Source organism: Podarcis cretensis (assembly GCF_951804945.1).
Source record: "Podarcis cretensis genome assembly, chromosome: 15".
Classification (NCBI taxonomy): domain Eukaryota; kingdom Metazoa; phylum Chordata; class Lepidosauria; order Squamata; family Lacertidae; genus Podarcis; species Podarcis cretensis.
In genome coordinates, this window is record NC_137185.1 from 1,868,325 (window position 1) to 1,887,970 (window position 19,646).

The 19,646-nt window shown below is 45.6% G+C and overlaps 1 protein-coding gene across 1 annotated transcript in view; it reads left to right on the forward strand.

The window, feature by feature from the left end:
* The first annotated feature begins 9,350 nt into the window (after positions 1–9,350).
* The window catches only part of TAOK1 (TAO kinase 1), a 58,385-nt gene continuing 48,089 nt past the window's right edge, over positions 9,351–19,646 (forward strand). Inside the window, exon 1 of the mRNA XM_079955496.1 lies at positions 9,351–9,804. The gene's annotated coding sequence lies outside the window, so the exon portion shown is untranslated. The remainder of the gene's footprint in view (positions 9,805–19,646) is intronic.

A 19,646-nucleotide genomic window follows, 5' to 3' on the forward strand; every position in this document is an offset into this window, starting at 1 on the left:
TTAAAGAAATGGGAGTGCCTGATCACCTCATCTGTCTCCTGAGAAATCTCTATGTGGGACAAGAAGCTACAGTTAGAACTGGATATGGAACAACTGACTGGTTCAAAATTGGGAAAGGAGTACGACAAGGCTGCATTTTGTCTCCCTGCTTATTTAACTTATATGCAGAATTCATCATGCGAAAGGCTGGGCTGGATGAATCCCTAGCCGGAATTAAGATTGCCGGAAGAAATATCAACAACCTCAGATATGCAGATGACACAACCTTGATGGCAGAAAGTGAGGAGGAATTAAAGAACCTTTTATTGAGGGTGAAAGAGGAGAGTGCAAAATATGGTCTGAAGCTCAACATCAAAAAAACGAAGATCATGGCTACTGGTCCCATCACCTCCTGGCAAATAGAAGGGGAAGAAATGGAGGCAGTGAGAGATTTTACTTTCTTGGGCTCCATGATCACTGCAGATGGTGACAGCAGCCACGAAATTGAAAGACGCCTGCTTCTTGGGAGAAGGGCAATGACAGGCCTAGACAGCATCTTGAGAAGTAGAGACATCACCTTGCCAACAAAGGTCCGTATAGTTAAAGCTATGGTTTTCCCAGTAGTGATGTATGGAAGTGAGAGCTGGACCATAAAGAAGGCTGATCGCCGAAGAATTGATGCTTTTGAATTATGGTGCTGGAGGAGACTCTTGAGAGTCCCATGGACTGCAAGAAGATCAAACCTCTCCATTCTGAAGGAAATCAGCCCTGAGTGCTCACTGGAAGGACAGATTGTGAAGCTGAGGCTCCAGTACTTTGGCCACCTCATGAAAAGAGAAGACTCCCTGGAGAAGACCCTGATGTTGGGAAAGATGGAGGGCACAAGGAGAAGGGGGCGACAGAGGACGAGATGGTTGGATAGTGTTTTCGAGGTTACCAGCATGAGCCTGACCAAGCTGCGGGGGGCAGTGGAGGACAGGAGTGCCTGGAGTTCTCTGGTCCATGGGGTCACGAAGAGTCGGACACGACTAAACGACTAAACAACAACAACAACAACAAGCCTATCAAACCACAGAGCCTAGGACTTGTTGATCAGAAGGTTGGTGGTTCGAATCCCCGCGACAGGGTGAGCTCCTGTTGCTCAGTCCCTGCTCCTGCCAACCTAGCAGTTCGAAAGCACATTAAAGTGCAAGTAGATAAATAGGTACTGCTTCGGCGGGAAGGTAAACGGCGTTTCCGTGCACTATTCTGGTTCGCCAAAAGCGGCTTAGTCCTGCTGGCCACATGACCAGGACTAAGCCGCTTTTGGCGGAGTACATGAGCTGTACTCCGGCTCCCTCGGCCAATAAAGCGAGATGAGTACCGCAACCCCAGAGTTGACCACGACTGGACCTAATGGTCAGGGGTCCCTTTACCTTTACCTTTAAGCCTATCAACAGCGGCAAGCCACAATTGCTTTGCTCTGCCTCCACTAGTTTAAATGTGAGGCTACCAGAGTTGTACAGCTTTAGCTGGAGGGACCAGGACAGTTTTAGAGAGGCACCATCTCTTTTCATCACATGCACAACAGAACATCAAATGCAGGACTCCTATTTGAAAATTTGGAATAACCTTTTCCCATGGGATTCTGCGATCTGGGGAAGGGAAATGTATGTTAAGGGGGAGTCAGGTTGTCATGTTCCTTTTGAAAAAACAATTTTTTTATGTGAAGGAACATGGCTCGCAGTGACATCTCCCCACCCCACCTTCTCTTACTTCACTTGGGTTCGTTTTGGGAGAATTATTAGTGTTCAGTTCTCATATTCAGCAGTTCTGCTTGTCACCTCCAGAGGGCACAACCACACAACAAAATTTTGGTAGTTTCAGAGACCAGGTTGTGATATTCAGGAAGCCACAGTGGCTCAGCCTGTTAGGTGCATTGTCAATACAGTACATTATGAATTGGATGGGTTATTGTTTTCTCAATTTAAGCTGCTTTTGAATCTAAACAGCAAAATTATCAATAAGAAGAATTAATAATTATAATTTAAGCCTTTCAAAAAATTAAAAAACAACAACAATGGGTTTAAAAACAGATTGAAACTTGCATCAACTTTCTAAATATCTGGGCAGGCTTGCCTAAACCATAGTGTTTATAGAAGCACTGAAATGAGTCCAGTGTAGGCGCTCGCCTGGAGTCAATAGCCAGGGAGTTCCAAAGTGTAAGATAGTTGCCTCACTAAAAGGAATGCAAGCAAAACCACATAAAACCAGAGCAAATAACCAAAAATAAACACCAGATGTGATGAGATACATACAAATATATATTAAATCTAATCCAGTGTCAGGTCAAGAGAGTGCAGCATGTTGTCAAGAGGTAGAATCAAAGTTTTGGAAAGTCATTTATATCTGTGATATGAAAAGACAATTCATTCATTGGAAGAAGGGTGCGGGGGTTTCTGGATGACCCAGTCTGAAACCATCAACCTGGAGGAAATAAAACACTTAATCAAATCAACAGCTGGCAATGGAGACTGTCCCTGCTGTTTCACATTTGCACAGGTGTACAGGTTGAATGGGAGCTACACCCAGGGAAGGAAGCCTCTCACAAACCAGATTTTGCCAGCCTTTTGAGAAGGATGCTCCAGCCCCGCAAGATCCTCGGAAGCTGAGGTTGCGTGCTGGTTTTGCTAGAATCCCTCAAGAGCATTGGCTGCTCCCTCTTCTGCCTGCCAACTCCCTCAGGTCCCTTCCGATGAGATTCCTTGTTCTCTTGGAAACAGGCTCTTCGTTGGTGCTGCATGAGGCTGAGTGCCAGCAGGAAAAATGTGTGTCTCTCTGGAGGAGGAGGAGGAGGAGACAGAGAGAGACTGGGGAAGCAGGACAAGAAGGAGACCACAGAGAAAGGGAATCTAAAGACCCACCTGCACTGTGCATTTAAAGGAGCATCGTTCTGCTTTAAGCAGCCGTGGCTCCTTCCCCCAGAGCAGCATTTCTCAACCTTGGGTCCCCAGGTGTTGTTGGACTACAACTCCCATCATCCCTGAGCTCCGGCCTAGGGATGATGGGAGTTGTAGTTCAACAACATCTGGGGACCCAAGGTTGAGAAAGGCTGCCCCAGAGAATCCTGGGAAGTGCAGTTTATCCAGGGTGCTGAGAGCTGCTCTTCGCAGAGCTACAGTTCCCAGAGTCGCTGGGAAGGGGGACTGATAGCTAAGCCACTCTAGGAATGGTAGTTCTGCATAGTTGTTTTAAGCTCCACCGAGCCTTAGACTTCCCTCCACTCCTTTGGTAAGTATCAAATAAATTCTGGAATCACATATTTTATCTCCTTTACTTATTAGCCATTCGCTGTTAGAGTTATTCCAGTTCCGCCAGTGTCGTCAAAGTTCTACAATTAGTTCTTATATACGTCAAATATTTATTCCAGTTGTCATTAAATTTCTGTTCGTCCTGATCCCTTAATCTTCCTGCTATTTTAGCTAGCTCAGCATAGTTTATCATCTTGACTTGCCAGTCACTTATAGTAGGTATTACATCTATGTAATATATGTATGATTCCTGGACTGGATATGACACATGTAATTTATGTATTATATTTTGTATTTGTTTATATGTATATATAATGATAAACCAATAAAAATTCATTTTGGAAAAAAAATGGAATGGTAGTTCTGCAAGAGGAATATGGGAGTAATGAGGACTAGAGTCTTATTTGCTTTTCAGGGAAGCGGGCAGAGCATGTGTCCTGCATGCAGAAGGTCCCAGGTTCCATCTCTTTCATTTCCAGATGGGGCCTAGGAGAGAACCCTGCCTGAAACCCTGGAGGGCCACAGCTGCCAGTTGGTGAACTGAGCTAGATGGCCCAATCATCTGAGTCAACATGAAGCAGTTTCCTATTTTCCTGTTTAAAGCAATCCTTTACTCATCAGCATGAGGACTAGAACCTTGCCATATTTTGGGGGAAGAAGGGCTAGAGCTTGGCAACAGAGCCCCCGTGTTGTCTGCGGAAGTTGCCAGGCTGAGTCCACAGGTAGGGTGAGGAGAATCCCCTGCCTGAAACTTGGGAGAGCAGCTGCCAGTCAGTGTAGGCAATACTGAGCTGCCTGGACTCCAGGGCTCAGGTTTCTAAAAAGAGGTTATAAAGGAGGAAGGCAGGGGTGACTTCTCAATGTGTCATAGATGGGCAGGATCAGAGGCACGTGAAGGGGTCCTCCGCTCTGGGCACTGTGGCAGTCGGCCCCACAGCCCTCAAGGCTTTGCTCCCTGCAGCTACCTAAAATCAGAACAGCTCAGGCATCGAGAACCGGTGACTCATTTTCCTGCAGTATCAGTGGAAAGGGGAAAAAATCATCTAGCAACAGAGACTCGGAGACACAGCAGGGTTTCAGCTGCCCTTTTCTGGGTTGGAATCTTTCCCCACGTGGTAAGACTGACGGCCGGCCTGGGCACGGCTGCCACAATTTAATTAACTACTAAATAAATAAATATTACAATAAAACGGGGGCAGGGGCAACAGGTTCCCTGCCCTGCTTAAGGACTTTCTTCCCCGCTGAAATCTGAGCTTTGAAGTGGCTCGCATCCCACCTTTTATTCCAAGGAACTCAAGGTAGCATCCATGGTTCTGTCCTTGCCCCGCCTGCTCCTCAGTTAATCCCCACCACAACCCTGCAGGGTAGGTTAAGCCGAGAGGCAGTGACTGGCCCAAGGTCACATCCAGGGAGAACTTCATGGCAGGGGGGGGCGGGCGCAGATTCGAACCCTGTTCTCTCCCAAAGTCTGAAACTCTTCACTCTACACCACACTGGCTCTCAGTGTACATGCATGTTTTTATTATTGATTAAAGTATAATTGCAAACATACATTCATATATACAGTGGTTGTTGTTGTTTAGTCGCGTAGCCGTGTCCGACTCTTCGTGACCCCCTGGACCAGAGCACGCCAGGCACTCCTGTCTTCTACTGCCTCCCACAGTTTGTCAGGGTCATGCTGGTAGCTTTGAGAACACTGTCCAACCAATATACAGTGGTACCTCGGGTTAAGTACTTAATTCATTCCAGAGGTCCGTTCTTAACCTGAAACTGTTCTTAACCTGAAGCACCACTTTAGCTAATGGGGCCTCCCGCTGCTGCGCTGCTGCCGGAGCACGATTTCTGTTCTCATCCTGAAGCAAAGTTCTTAACCTGAAGCACTATTTCTGGGCTAGCGGAGTCTGTAACCTGAAGCATATGTAACCTGAAGCGTATGTAACCCAAGGTACCACTGTACATTAACTTCCCCCCTTGAGCAATATTTCAGGATTCAGGTTTCATTTCTGCGAAGCATACCATATTCTATTGAGAGGATAAAGAATCCATGTTTCAATTTGCCTAAATCATCCAACAGCAGATATGTGTGTGTGTCTGTTTATCTATTCCTGTGCGTGTTTCTAATCTGTTGTAAAATGCTTCCATTCTAAGCAAGGGAAGCAGCAGTGGGCAGGACAGGTTTAAAGGCTACTTGGGGTCAAGGTGGGGGCTGGATAGATCCAATGTTCCGCCTCTGGTTATAAAGCTATTTCCTATGTTTCTCTTTAATCCATAAATTTACATTTAAGGGAAAGAGACGCATCTCCCGTTGGACAAATATTCCAGGCCAGAAGGACAAGTATTCCTCCCCCATGATATAAAAGACACAACACAAAAGGAAAAAGGGATTGGGAGGGAAGAGGAAAAAAGCAAGCTTGGGCATTTCTTCTCTGTTCCAAAGTTGGAATGGAAAAGATTTCAAAGGGGAAGAGGAGCCAAAGGTTGCTGGTTTCTCAGCCCAGCCCTGCAGCTCCATGTCTCCCCTTCTCTTTGAGCTGATGTAATGTCCTTGGCCGGGTTGGAGAGTGCATCCTTTGTTGCAGAAATCACAGGTAAATGGCCAGACCTTTGTCTGGAAATGCGATAGCTGCTTTTTTGCAAGAGAGCCTGCCTTTTTCTTTCTCCTCCTTCCCTCCCACCACGCCAGGATGGGGATGACGTCACCCAGGTAGCTGGCTAGGAGGCAAATGAAGGAGAGAGAGAGAGAGAGAGAGAGAGAGAGCGCAATCTGAGTCAGACAGAAAAGGGGGAATGGAGTCTGGGCTCTGCCAAGATCTTGGGGTGCTCCTCATGAGCCAGACCAATGGGTTCAACTGGCTCATCAGCGTCTGCACTTACTGGCAGCATCCAGTGGGAGGGGCTAGAGGCAAAGTGGGCAGAGAAATGCAAATGTTGACTTTGTACAGCAGACTAGTTTCTGCACACTCTGCCACACCCATACACACACACACACACACACACACACACACGGGTGGCACTGTGGGTTAAACCACAGAGCCTAGGGCTTGCCGATCAGAAGGTCGGCGGTTCGAATCCCCGCGACAGGGTGAGCTCCCATTGCTCGGTCCCTGCTCCTGCCAACCTAGCAGTTCGAAAGCATGTCAAAGTGCAAGTAGATAAATAGGTACCACTCTGGCAGGAAGGTAAACGGCCTTTCCATGCGCTGCTCAGCTTCGCCAGAAGCGGCTTAGTCATGCTGGCCACATGACCCGGAAGCTGCACACCAGCTCCCTCGGCCAGTAAAGCGAGATGAGTGCCGCAACCCCAGAGTTGGCCACGACTGGACCTAATGGTCAGGGGTCCCTTTACCTTATACATGCGCGCGCGCACGCGCGCACACACACACACACAATTTTGTAACCCACCATTTTTTCCAAGGAGCTCAAGGTGGTGTCCCTTCTGAAGGCAGCCCTGTTCAGGGAAGTTTTTAATGTGTGACATTTTAATGTACTTTTAATCTTTGTTGGAAGCCGCCCAGAGTGGCTGGGGAAACCCAGCCAGATGTGCGGGGTACAAATAATAAATTATTATCATCATCATCATCCCTGGTTCTGCTCCTCCCACCCCCATTTAATCCTCACAACAACCCTGTGAGGTAGGCTAGGCTGAGAGGCAGTAACTGGGTCGCACCCATTGAGTTTCATGGCTGAGTGGAAGGATTTGAACTCGCTTCCAGGTCCTAGCTGGACATTCTAACCTGGCTCTCCTTCCCTCTCCTCTATCCGGACAGGAAAAGAGGCAGAATCAGACCTATTCCCAACACTCATGGGAGGGGTATGAAGCTAGGCCGGGGAAGGGGGTGGCTCAGAAAAGGGAGTGACCTAAGGAGAGTCCCGAGGGCCATACAGAGAGGTCTGGAGGGCCACATTTTCATGTTTTCTTAAATTTCCCAACGGACATGGAAATGCGAATAACTGAGCTTACGCGTGGAATAACGAGAAAAGCTGAAATTGACATATTTGGTCACCCGTTACCTGAAAGTCAATCTCTCAGAAATAAATGGGATTTACTAGCCAATAATCACGGTTAAGCTCACGGGGCTATTTTTTACCATGCCCTAGCTGAACCCTTTGGAGACAACCAAACTGCCTGATTTGCAAGGAAATCTCTGGGTGCACAAGCCTCCCTCTGACGTCCCCCATGCATCTGTGCATTTTTAGAGCGAGGCCCAAGTCTCCACTGGAGCCCCAAGGAGGGCCCTGTGTGTGCTTGTCTCCACAAAACACCCGGCAACGTGGCTTGATGTGAACACGTGCGCCTTCCCTGATAAGCCACCGAGTCCCATCAACACAGCCTGGGGTGCCTACGCAGAGCTGATCCTGTGGAAGAGCTTCTTGGTTTTTAGCCACTATGAGGAAGTTGGCAGAGAGATGCATTACTGTATAACAGAAACGACTACCGCTTTCAGCTTCTATTTGGGAAGGGGCCGTAGCTCAATGGCAGAGCAGGAGGTCCCAGGTTCAGTTCCTGACAGCATCTCCAGGAAGACCTGGGAGAGACTCCTTCCCTGAAACGCAGGAGCATTCTTGCCAGTCACTGTTGGCAACACTCTGTATAAGGCAGCTTCCTATATTACTGCCATTTTAAATGAATATTTTATGCCATTTGAGGTAAAGCTCTTGTCGCCCTGGATTTTTTTTTTTAAAAAAAAGCTAAATAAATGTATTGTTATGAATAATAACATTAGCAACAACTGGTAATATAATGCAATGTTTATAAAGCACTACGTTTTCTGAAATGCTTGAAATATAAGACCTACCTGAAGGCGCACAATCTCATAGACAGGACAGAGAAGGGAAAGGGGATAGGGTGGGTCTCTGCTCAGTGGTTATCTTCCCCCGCTATTCCCCCCATGGTATACTCCCTCCCCCTATTTGGGACACTTTCTTCTATTTCGGAGGACCTTAAGGTCCATAAATAGCAACACCCTAGAGGTCCCAGTCTGACCAAACTGTGGGAGGCAGTGGAAGATAGGAGTGCCTGGCGTGCTCTGGTCCAGGGGGTCACGAAGAGTCAGACATGACTAAACAACAACAAAGAGGTCTCAGACCCTAAGGAAGTTAGATTAGCTTCAACCAGAACCAGGGCCTTTTCAGTACTGGCCCCAACTTGGTGGAACGCTCTGTCTCATGAGACCAGGGCCCTGTGGGATCTGATTTCTTTCCTCAGGGCCTGTAAGACAGAGTTGTTCCGCCTGGCGTTTGGCTTAGAATCAGTTTGATTCCCTCCCCCTCTTTCTTTTTCCTTTCTCCTCCTGTGAAGAGGCTACATCCTAATGTTTTAATGTTGTATTTTAATCTTTATTATATTGTATTTTAATCAACTTGTTTTTATTATTGGTTGTTAGCCACCCTGAGCCCGGTGTTGGCTGGGGAGGGTGGGGTATAAATAACATATTATTATTATTATTATTATTATTATTATTATTATTATTATTATTATTATTATTCCCCTTTGGTACACACCCAACTCCCCCCCATGATTCGGTCTCCTTGGTACACCCCACGTTCCCTTTCCAACCTCCCCCCATATGACCCCTTCTCCTAATTGTCCTGCTCCACATAGTATGTTCCACTTCCCCCCTCCAAGAACGCACTTTTGACACTCTCTTTATTTTGCTATTGAAACCCTCCCTTTCCTTTCCTCCATTCCCCTTGGTACGGTCCACTTTGCTTTTCTCTTTTTCCTCCCCCCCCCGTTTCCCACAGTTTGGTACGCTCCTTTCCCCCCTCTTCTTCTAACGCGATTCCCCCTCTGGTACGCCTTCTCTTTATTGTCCCCTTGTGCGCATGCGCGCTTGCACCCTTCACTTCCCCTCCCACCCTCCTTTACCAAGCCGTGAGAGGAAGATAAAAAGCAGTTGACGTCTTTTTTCTATTAGTCCCACCCTCTCGCTTTTTACTAGTCCCACCCTCTCGCTTTTTTCCCATGTGCGCACGCGCATTCCATCTCTCCCCGGCCCGCCCATTCGCCGTCTCCGCCTCCGCCTCTGGCTCCTCCCTCCTTCCCTCCTGCCAATCACCGCGCCTCCCAGTCAGTCCGCGAGCGCCGATGACGAGAATGGTCCCGTTCTGGTTCTCGCCGCCGAGCTCGAGCCCGGGCCCAAGTCTCGCGAGAGGGAGCCCGGTGGGCTGCTGAGGCAGTGGCTGAGGCGGACGAGTAAGGGCGGGCGGCGGCGGCGGAGGAGGAGGAGGAGAAAGAGGCGGCGGCGGCGGCGGCTGAGGCGACTGAGACTGGGGAGTCCGAAGGGGGGAAGCCGGTGCTGGTGGCGGTTGCCCTCGGGTGTGGGGTGCGAGGGGTGTCGCCTTCATCGTCACCATCCTCCTCCTCCTCCCCGTCGCCCGTGAGGGAGGCGCCGGCGGCCTCCGGCCCGGCCCGCCCTCCCCGCCTCCCTTCGGCCCGGAGCGGACTGGGCGGGCGCAGGCCGGGCGAGGGGCCTTGGCGGCGGCGGCGGCAGCAGCAGCTCCATCGACCACGGAGGACGAGGAGGACCTGAAGGGTGAGCGGCTGCGCTCCGCGGAGGAGGGCCGGAGGACGAGGGCGGCGGCGGCGGCGGCAGAATCAGAATCCTGCTTGGGGCGGGGCCTCCTCGGGTCGTGGAGGGGGTGTGGGAAGGGTGTGGAAAGGGTTAAAAGAAGACAAGTCTCCTCTCCTCCCAAAAAGCAGTGGCGTTTTGGGGGGGAGGGGACACACACCTGGGGGGAGGGGTCGACGTCTCCGGGGGGGCGATCTTCTTCCCTTCCCCCTTTCAAATTTACATGGGAGTATGGCTTCCGAATGTGTGTCTGTGTATAGGTTTGTATCTCTATGCAAGCCTGTGTGTTTGTGTAGTGTATATGTGTATACTGTGTGTGTGTGTGTGTATATATATATATATATATATATATGTATGTATATGTATATATGTGTATGTATGCGAATGTGTATGTATAGTGTATACTGTAGTATATAGTGTAACATTCCCTTTCTTTTCATACACACACAGTTTTTTTCAGAGATACATTTGGGGGGGCACTGGAGACAATATGTTTATGTATGGATATTGCAGGTGTGTGTATATATATATTACATATAATAGGCAAATATATAGAGACATGAAATGTGTAATATTGAATCCCGTGTGTGTGTGTGTGTTTCTGTAGAAATTGATATAAATATATAGATACATCTCGATGGCACATGGGGGGCACTAGTGGCTTAGGTGTCTTTCTGGGGAGGAATCAGGATATATACAAGGGGGAAGGGGTTTGTCATCTCCCTTACAGAATAACAAGGAGGCGTGGATGCTTTTAAATGGGAGAGTCAGGAATAAGAGATAACTGTCCTTAAGAGGGGGGAGGGGATCAGGACAGGTGTAATACCTCTGTTGGGGGTTGGACCTCTCTCTTTCTCTATAACTTCATAACTAACATAGGGTGTATCTTTTGTTTTCGGTTTTTGGTGGTGGTGGGGAGTGTTAATGGGGGATGAGGAGTTGCCTTTTCCCAATGGGGAAAATCCGAATATAATGTGAAGGGATAGTTTTCTATGGAGGGGAATTCTCTCCCACCCCCACAATATAACACAGGGTTGTGGTGTCTCTTTATTGCGGGTGGGCAGTCAGGGCTTTGGAAAGTGTTGTGCCTACTAAGGAAAAGGATCTGAATGTGATATGGGGCGGAAGAGGAGGGCATCTTTATTGGGGAACAGGAGGTGATTAGGACATCATTTAGCCATTCACATTATACTTTTTGGGGTATGGGTGGGTGTGGGCAGTGATGTATTGGGGCTGCACCTCAAGGTTTCCTTTGTTTATTTTAAATATGATATCTGGTCTTTCACTTATGCCAATAAAGGCCAATAAAACAACAATACCCCATCTTCCTATTAGAGAAAATGTTACAAAAACAATAGGGTTGAATAGCAGGGGGAGATATCACAGGAAGTCCACCATGGTTGATTGGTGTTCCTGGGGGGGGGGGATGCAGTGCTGCAAGAGGGGAGGGCAGCACCCCAGATTGCTGTATTCCTTATAGAGGTCAAAGGAACAATATTGTGGGTTGATTGCTTAGAGATGTATTCTCTTCATGGTTGGAACAGGTGACAGGAAGGCAGAATGGAATTGCTTGTGCTTCAAGGAGTGGGGGTGAAGAGGAGGGGCTGCTAGTGGATAAATTGTGATATTCTTTCTCCAGGAATGTAATGTTTCATTTTTTGTGATTAAAAAGTGCTTGTGATTAAAAGTGAGATTTGTTATTGCAGGGTTTGGTTTTTTCCCAGCGTTTGATATGTAGTGGATAGTTAATCAGTTTTGTGACCTTTCCAAGTTTGGGACCCCTTCCCAGCTCTGTGAGTGTAGAAGACAAATCACAGGCCTGGCCCAGAGGGGGTTTAAGAGTGACATGTCTCCTTCTGTAGTGTAACTCATAGAATGGGTCTGCTGGGCGGGGGGGAGGGGGAGAGATTCTTAGCTTCTGGAAGGCTGTGCCAGGATTTGCAAAGTGTTGCCCCTTCAGTTACGGCTCAGGGGCCTTTCTTTGTGCCCTGGGAGCCAAGCAGAAGGCAGCAGGACCACCTGCCTATTTTTAGCTATGTTCTTCTGGGTGGTATGTGACTGTCTTTCCCTCAGCCCACTTTTTTTGTCCCAAGACTTGGTGCACAAGTACACCAGCATTTCCTGGTTGAGATGATGGCCTGGACAGGATAGGGGAGTAGAAAGCTGTGCCCACCCCACAAGAGAAGCAGCTTGTAGCCTGTGTTTGCCAGTTGTGTCCGTATACCATTGGAGGCCTGTTTCAGTACCCTTCTGGGGTAGCCAGAAATACCCTCCCCTTTTTGGATGCCTGTGGTGCTGCAGAAGTCTCTCTCTTTCCACATACACAGCCTTGGAAACTGTTGTACCCTTAGGGGTGGAGCATCAGGAGGCATAATGGCACCTCCTTTGGAAGGGTTGCTTCCTTTTTTCTTAACCAGTAACAGGACCAGCCTGACACACTTTCCCCCAGTGACTTGTGGTGGGGATGGCAGTCAGTGGGGGCCACTTGTCATTGATTTGGCCTGATCACATCCTAGTGAAGACCCTGGATGAAAGATTTAAAAAAATGTGGAAATGAATGCATCATTTATTTCATGTCTTCCTTTTAATTGGCCTGCTCATTTTTGCTGGAAACATGCTTCTTTCAGAGTGACAAGAGAAAGGGGTGTGTAGTGTGGAAAATGCTTTTTTTTCCATGCTGCCCAGGCTGCTAATTGATGGCTGTGACCTATATTAAAAAGGCCTTGTGTTGATTCTCTTTAGTAATTGCTGTGCCCAGCAGCAAAACAATCATTTCAGTGCATCCAGTTACCTTTTGGGATCTAAGTGTCAGGATGTATGAGTTTTCGTTCCTTTATGATACCTTGTTTGACTATCTTACTCATTGCTTTTTGGCAAGATGGTTGAAAATATTCTTTGGTGGATACCAATACATATAAGTACTCTGGCATCTTAGTGAGGGGTGTGGTACAAGGAACTGAGTGAAATTAAAATTGTTTTGTCATGTGAGTAATATATTCATTACTTCACTATGTTGATAAATACCATAACTTAAGCCTTAGATCTTCATGAGGTCATTTTGGAAGCCTTGGGTCTTCATGAGGTTATTTCTATAGCCAAAAGGAAGGTATTTTCTGCTTATCATTCAGAGCGTATTTTATATGTGGTTTATTTGGGGGTCAGTGGCTGAAGTTTCAATTGAGAAAATTAAGCAAAACTGTTCCTTTCATTCTTGGCTAAACTCTGAATGTTACCTGCAAATGTGCCACATACTTTCTGGCATTAATTCTGTCTGTATTATGTATGATTCCTTTCTTCTTACTAGATGCAATACTTTAAAACATTGGTCTTCAGCTGGTGGGTTGGGACCCACTAGCAGGTCACAGTCTGATCCAAGGTGAGTCAGAATAGCAGCATTACCACCATGCAAATATATGACAAAAGATTAAGAAATGGGTCCTCAGATGCTTATTTGGGTTAAAAGTGGGTAAAATATTTTCAGTCTTGTTGCTGTTCTGCAATTCAGACTTGCCAGTGGCAACTTGCCTGGCTGGCCATTTGTGGCTAGTAAGAATTGTCTCAAGGTGAATAGGTGTTTTGTTTAAGCCATTAATGTAGTAACGTGTCAACAAGACTGCTCTAGAATGTAGCTCATCATTGCATATGGAACTTGAATCCATGCACGATGGAAACTAGGATGTAATTCATAGAGATGTAGATTTCTTACCATTTATATTTCTACAGTACTGTAGGCTGCTATACGCTTGTTTTTTCACAAAAGAAATGGATGCTTATAACTTCAGACCTCACCCCTTCTAAATACAATATATCTTTTTACTATTTGCCAGCTGCTTGTGCCCAAGGACAAGCATGGCTGACAATGGGTTTGACCTTCCAGGTCAAATTCTTTGCAACATTTGTACAGTACTAATTCAAGCTGATGTGCCTCTGTGTTACATCCATATATTTTCTCAAAATGCGTTCATATGTTGTTGGTATGCCGGGGGCCACTTCCTTTTTATGCCAAGCTTTTGATGGATTGCACCTGCCTAGAAAGCATGGGGTGCAGTGCTGGACTCTTTGTGGAAGGAATGGGTATTATAAGTATTCCTACTTCTATCTTTCTTGGTTTAGAGACAATTTTGATAGTTTACATGGATTATTTGTTTGCTTCTGAACCCCTGAATAGATAGAATGGGGTGGCGGTGAAATAAGCTTTTTTATTTTTAGTATTTCTCATTCTGTGTTTAGGTTTGTAGTATGTGGGATTGCTGAGAGCACTTCTTAATCCTCCAGCTTGTGAAGGTATTTTTCTAGGCCTCTTGTGTTGTGATTTATATTGGTTTTCTTGCATTTTATTGTACTCTGTTGTATATTTTTCTGTTCTACACTTTGGAGACTTTTATTATTTTTAATCATTATCATCACCACCTTAGATTTATTGTGTCATACTGAGACATCAGGTCGAAAAAATATTCATTCTCAATCATGGGTTTAAGGGCACTGTTTCTTTAGAAACAATAAACGGGTCTAAGTGCAGAGGTTAGTGGGTTCTTTTTTAAAAAACGTGGACCATCAAAATTAATTTTTTGCATGTAGCAAACAGGTGTTTTCTGAACTTTGTAACATTTAAGGTAGACTTAAAAAAAATGGGAACATTTATGTATTTTCTTTCGTACGAAACATCATAATCATCCCCTTTAAAAAATGATCCAGACATTTTTTGCATTGGCATTTTAGAAGCTGTTACTTTTAAACCAAAATATAACTTTAAATGCATAGGAGTTGGAGCACTGTGCCTAACCCTTGGACTTAAGCTCTCTGTCTTCACCTTTCATAGCAATTCTCTCCTTCTTCCAAACCATAGTTTGCCAGTTTGGGTGAAGTTGCAAGCTATGGTCTGCCAGGAAAACAGTGAGGAGAGAATCCATCCAGGCTCATTTACATAATGCCAAGCCACTCCCATATCTCCTCACATATTTCTTCCTGTGATACAGGTACGTGAGGGAAAAATTACAAAGATAACAGATGAGGGTGTGTAAGACAACACAGTATACGTTACTCTTTTTACAGATCACTGTACTCATTGCATACCTGTATACATGGTGTATGTAAATATTACAAGGCAGTTTGCCTCAATCACATGGCAGCCATTCTCAAGAAACATACCTTGTAGAATCTTGTGTGAAGACTTAAATGTTGTTGAAAGTGCAGGAAATAGTCTCCCTTTTAAAAAATGCTTAGAGTCAAATGGGAAAACCCATTAAGTTCTGAATTTTTGGGATTTGCTATTTTTTTTCTGTCTTGTTTTTCAACTGACCCTCCTTTTGTAACTCTCAGAGATATATTTGTTACAGTAGCGCGTGATGTGCAGAATGAGGTAGTCTTGTTTCGTTATGATGCTGTGAGAGCGTATTACCTGAAGATCTTGCAAGGCTAGTATTCTGGCTGAATGTCTTTGAACTTGGCTGTTTGCTGGTTCAGCACATTTTAAATGTTCAAATTTCCTCTAATATTTAAACTGCTCATGTGGATTTTGTGTGTTAATTAGGCCGGAACCTTCAGCCTCAGGATTGTGTATGTCTTGGTGTAGCCTACAACTTCTGTCTTACCTTCGTTGAACTTAATGAATCTTGTTCCATCAAAGCCTCAGTCTGCCTCTTTGTTTTGGACCCTTCAAAGTGGGCAGACATTTGCTGCCATCCTGCTGCTCTACCAGTTTGCTCTAGCCAGGTGTATGGCACACCTTTTATTTTGTGGCCTTTTAGTTCTATGGTTTACAAAAAGAATTCTCTGAACCCATATGAGTATATATACAAAGGCATACACATGACAACTTGGAAAAAAGCTACCTGCGTCTATAATCTAGTGCTCCCTCCTTCAAGACCCAACCAATTTTAGCAACAGTGGCAAAATGAAAAAAGAAGACATAGTGCTTGGATGGGTGTAGCTTAGCACCCCAGCAGGGAAGCAAATTGCCCCTTCCCCATTAGCAAAGGGATCATTTTATGAGCGGCAAGAGGCAATAACCCTCTTTTCTCAGATGATCTGCACGCAGCGTGGCTGCCTGCTTGTGTGTGTGCTTGCATGCAAGAGTGTACCAGTAGCATTCAGTTCCCAGAGAGTAGGCCACATGTGAATATGGCCCTCAGGCCCAAAAAGGTTAGCCTCCCCACCATGGACAATAAGTTGTCTCTATCAGAGTGCCTCTCTCATGACTTCTCTGCTTCATCTGTCTGCTACTGCTGGCCTTTGCCTCCCCGTCTAGTGGCCTGCTTCATTCTGGATTACTTTCTGATATCAGGTGTGGGGCAGGTACAGGCAGGGCTTGGTTGAAAGGGAGTTTGCAGGCACCAGTCATCAGCAGTGCCTGCAAAGCCCCTTTCAAAGTGCAGGGCAAGATAGCACTCTAAGAAGGGCATCTGAAGACCCTTGTGGGCAAATGACGCCATCTTATCATGATTGTGACATTGTGTTTGTGATTGACAGGTGGGCAGTTCCACCCTTCTTTGGAACTTTTCCCACAAAGGGTGGGGGAGATAATAATCGGGCCAGTCTCCCCACACTTGAGCCACTGCTTCCATTCCTGATGTAGCATTGGGCTGCAGTCAGATGATTGTATCCGCTGGCTGGGGCTTGAAGACTTCTGAACTGTTGGTCCCACCCTGATTGTTTAGATGATGATATCTAATTTATTGTCTGGTATGGGGTCCATTGCCTTAAGAACCTCTTTCTATACCATGCTAGGGAGCTCTGGGTTTTCAGACTGTTTCCTTGTTAGAGGTGCTAGACTGTACACCTGGCCTGCCTATTTACTTACTGTGTTTAATTGATAAGAAGGTATGCGTTGGCTTGGCATTTGGTTTTCAGGTCAGCTATTTCCTGATATTAGGCAGAGAAGCATCTGATCATTTCATACATATTTGTGGTTTTTTGTTGTAGGACTAGATCGCCTAGGGGCCACACCTGTTTCGCTTCAAGATGCATTACACTGCTGGATGTATAAGGTGTTGCCTGATTGCTTTGGATAATACGTTAGTGCAGTGGCAGCCAAACTGTTTCACAGAACTGTGAGAAGGCAGTCCACTGTTATCAAGATGGCTTCTCCAGCCCTGCTTATATTCTCCTCCAGCGTTTTAGCTCCAGGGCACATTGTATTGGGTATGCGTGCTCAAGTTGGTTCAGGGTAATGATGAGGCGCAACAAAACTGGCTGGTGGACCTGTGGAAACTGATTGCTCTTCCAGAATCTACTGCAGTGTGCAAGAGTGTCATGGCAGACCAGACACATGTACAGTACATAGGTGTCTCTGAAGGTAGAAAGCTTGAGAACCTTCACTGGGACATGCTTTTTTTAATAAAAAAAAAATCAGTGTGGCTGTTAGAAGATAATCTTCTTGAGTCATGCTTCACATATATTTAGGCTGGGCGTCTAACTTGGCTATAACTACTCAACAATGTGAAGTGAGGAGAGAGAATGTACTTAAAGCATCACCTCAGTGTTGTAGTCGTGAAAAACACAAAACTAACATAATGAATTTATTAGAGGAATGGAAAACAAATATGCAAAGATCTACAGCTTGCTACAAACTTTGATGCCCAAGCTGACAACAACAGTCCTCAGTTATTTTCTGTATGGATAAATAATTGGTGATTATTTTTGTCTGAGAATTAGATAGCAGTTTTATTGATTTATATTTCATTCCTGCTCTTTCAGTGAACAATTGTCTGTCAAACAATTTCATAGCAAACAAAGTCAAATAAAACTTGTAAATGTTAAACCGAGCAGAAAATACACCTGGAGTTGAGGATTTTTAACTGCATCAAGTTCCAGGCATGATTGAGGGTTAGACCTTTGGGAAGGGCCATAACACAGTGGTACAGCAGCAGCTTTTCATGCAGAAGGCCTAGGTTCAGTCCCCAAATAGCATCTCCAGGTAGGGCTGGGAAAGAGACACCCATCTGAGACTCTGGAGAGCCATTGCTGCCAGTTAGTGTGGACAATACTGCATTGGATGGACTGTTGGTCTGACTTAGTATTAGGCTGCGTCCTATGTTCATAGGCCAGATGACTTGGATATATTTGCTGTTGTTAATGCAGGCTGAGTCTAGGAAAGATTTGCCAGTGGCTTGATGTTGTGGAGATCAGTTTTCTCTGTGGGGCCTGCCATGACTCTGGCATTTGTGGTTGTTGCATTATTTCTTTGCATACATGCACATGTTGCCCTTGCAAACAAATGCATAAAAGCTGGTAGTTAACCATCTTTTTACTTGCCCACCTACATCTCTGCTAATCACATCATCTGCTTAAAAGGAGGATAAGAAACTGTTCAGATTTCTAAAATCCTTCTTGTTTGGTCTCTTGATGATGTAAGTGGCTGCTTATAAGCCTGCTACATTCTAGATGGAGGCTACATTCTAGATGGAGGCAAATGATTTAACTGAAATTTTACTGAGAGACTTTTTTCTTTTGCATGCATGTATCATTGCAAATAAACAAAATGTGTGAGTCATTGTGTGCAAGTTTGAGGGGGCCAGATACAAGGAAAGACGCTTCTAAGAGTGAGTGTAAAATTGCAGAGAGAGAGCTGTGTTCCAAGGTCACTGCTGCTATCATGACTTTTTGGGTCTGGAATTCTCCAGTTCTGATTCAGAATCTATGAGAAGAACTGAAAAGATGTGCTAGAGGAAAATGAAGCCCTTGGCAATTTCCTTGGGAAAGTAAGGCCAGTAGAGGCTGGTCTATCAGGGCAAATTGGGCTCTTATCCACCAACCTCACCCAGCCTGCCCTCACCTGCTTCCCTTCTTACTGATGACACTGGCTGTGAGCTTCCTCCACTTTGTCATCCTATTAGAATTCAGCAGGGAGGAGGGTGGAGAGAAAGTTAGAATTAGTTGACTCTGCCTGTCATTGTCTTATCAGTCCCAATAAGCACAAGCTACCACTCATTTAGACTTAGTTGAAAAATCAAATTTAGGTACTTTTGCAGAGAAATGGTAGCATTTCTGTAGTCAGAACTGTTCTCCATCCACTTCTCACTTGCCTTACTCTTTTGGGCTCAGATGAGATGCTAAGCTACTTGTGGTGCTGAGTAATCAACTTGCATAATAGTTGTTTAGTTCTAATGAGCACAGATAAATACTGAAGTCTTGATTTAACAAAACACTTCGAAGGTGGCTAATTTTTAATCTTTACACCCAATAAAACATTTTTGTTTTCTTCCTATGTTCTACTGACTCTTGGAAATAAGTAGGGCAAACCACTTTTGTCTGTCCCCATGATCCATTGTAAAGGGATCTTGGGTGAAGGTGAAGGTGGAGATGGGTAGGGAGTAAAAACATTCCCTATACTTGCAGTTGACTCCACCCATTTTTTCAGTTTGTGCCTCTTGACTGAGAAGAGAAGCATACAGTGGTACCTTGGTTTTCAAACGTAATCCATTCCGGAAGACTGTTCGAGTTCCAAAACATCTGAAAACCGAAAACTCAATACGGAAAACTCAATACAGAATCTGCATAGCATGTTCAACTTCCAAGGTGTGTTCGAAAACCGAAGCATTTACTTCCGGGTTTACGGCGTTCAGAAACTGAAATGTTTGTCAATGAAGACGTTTGAAAACCAAGGTACCACTGTATTTGCAAAACAGGGATTGGAGTGCTTGGAAGTGAGAAGTACAGTGGTATCTCGGGTTACAGACGCTTCAGGTTACAGACTCCGCTAACCCAGAAATAGTACCTCGGGTTAAGAACTTTGCTTCAGGATGAGAACAGAAATTGTGCTCCGGCGGCGTGGCAGCAGCAGGAGGCCCCATTAGCTAAAGTGGTGC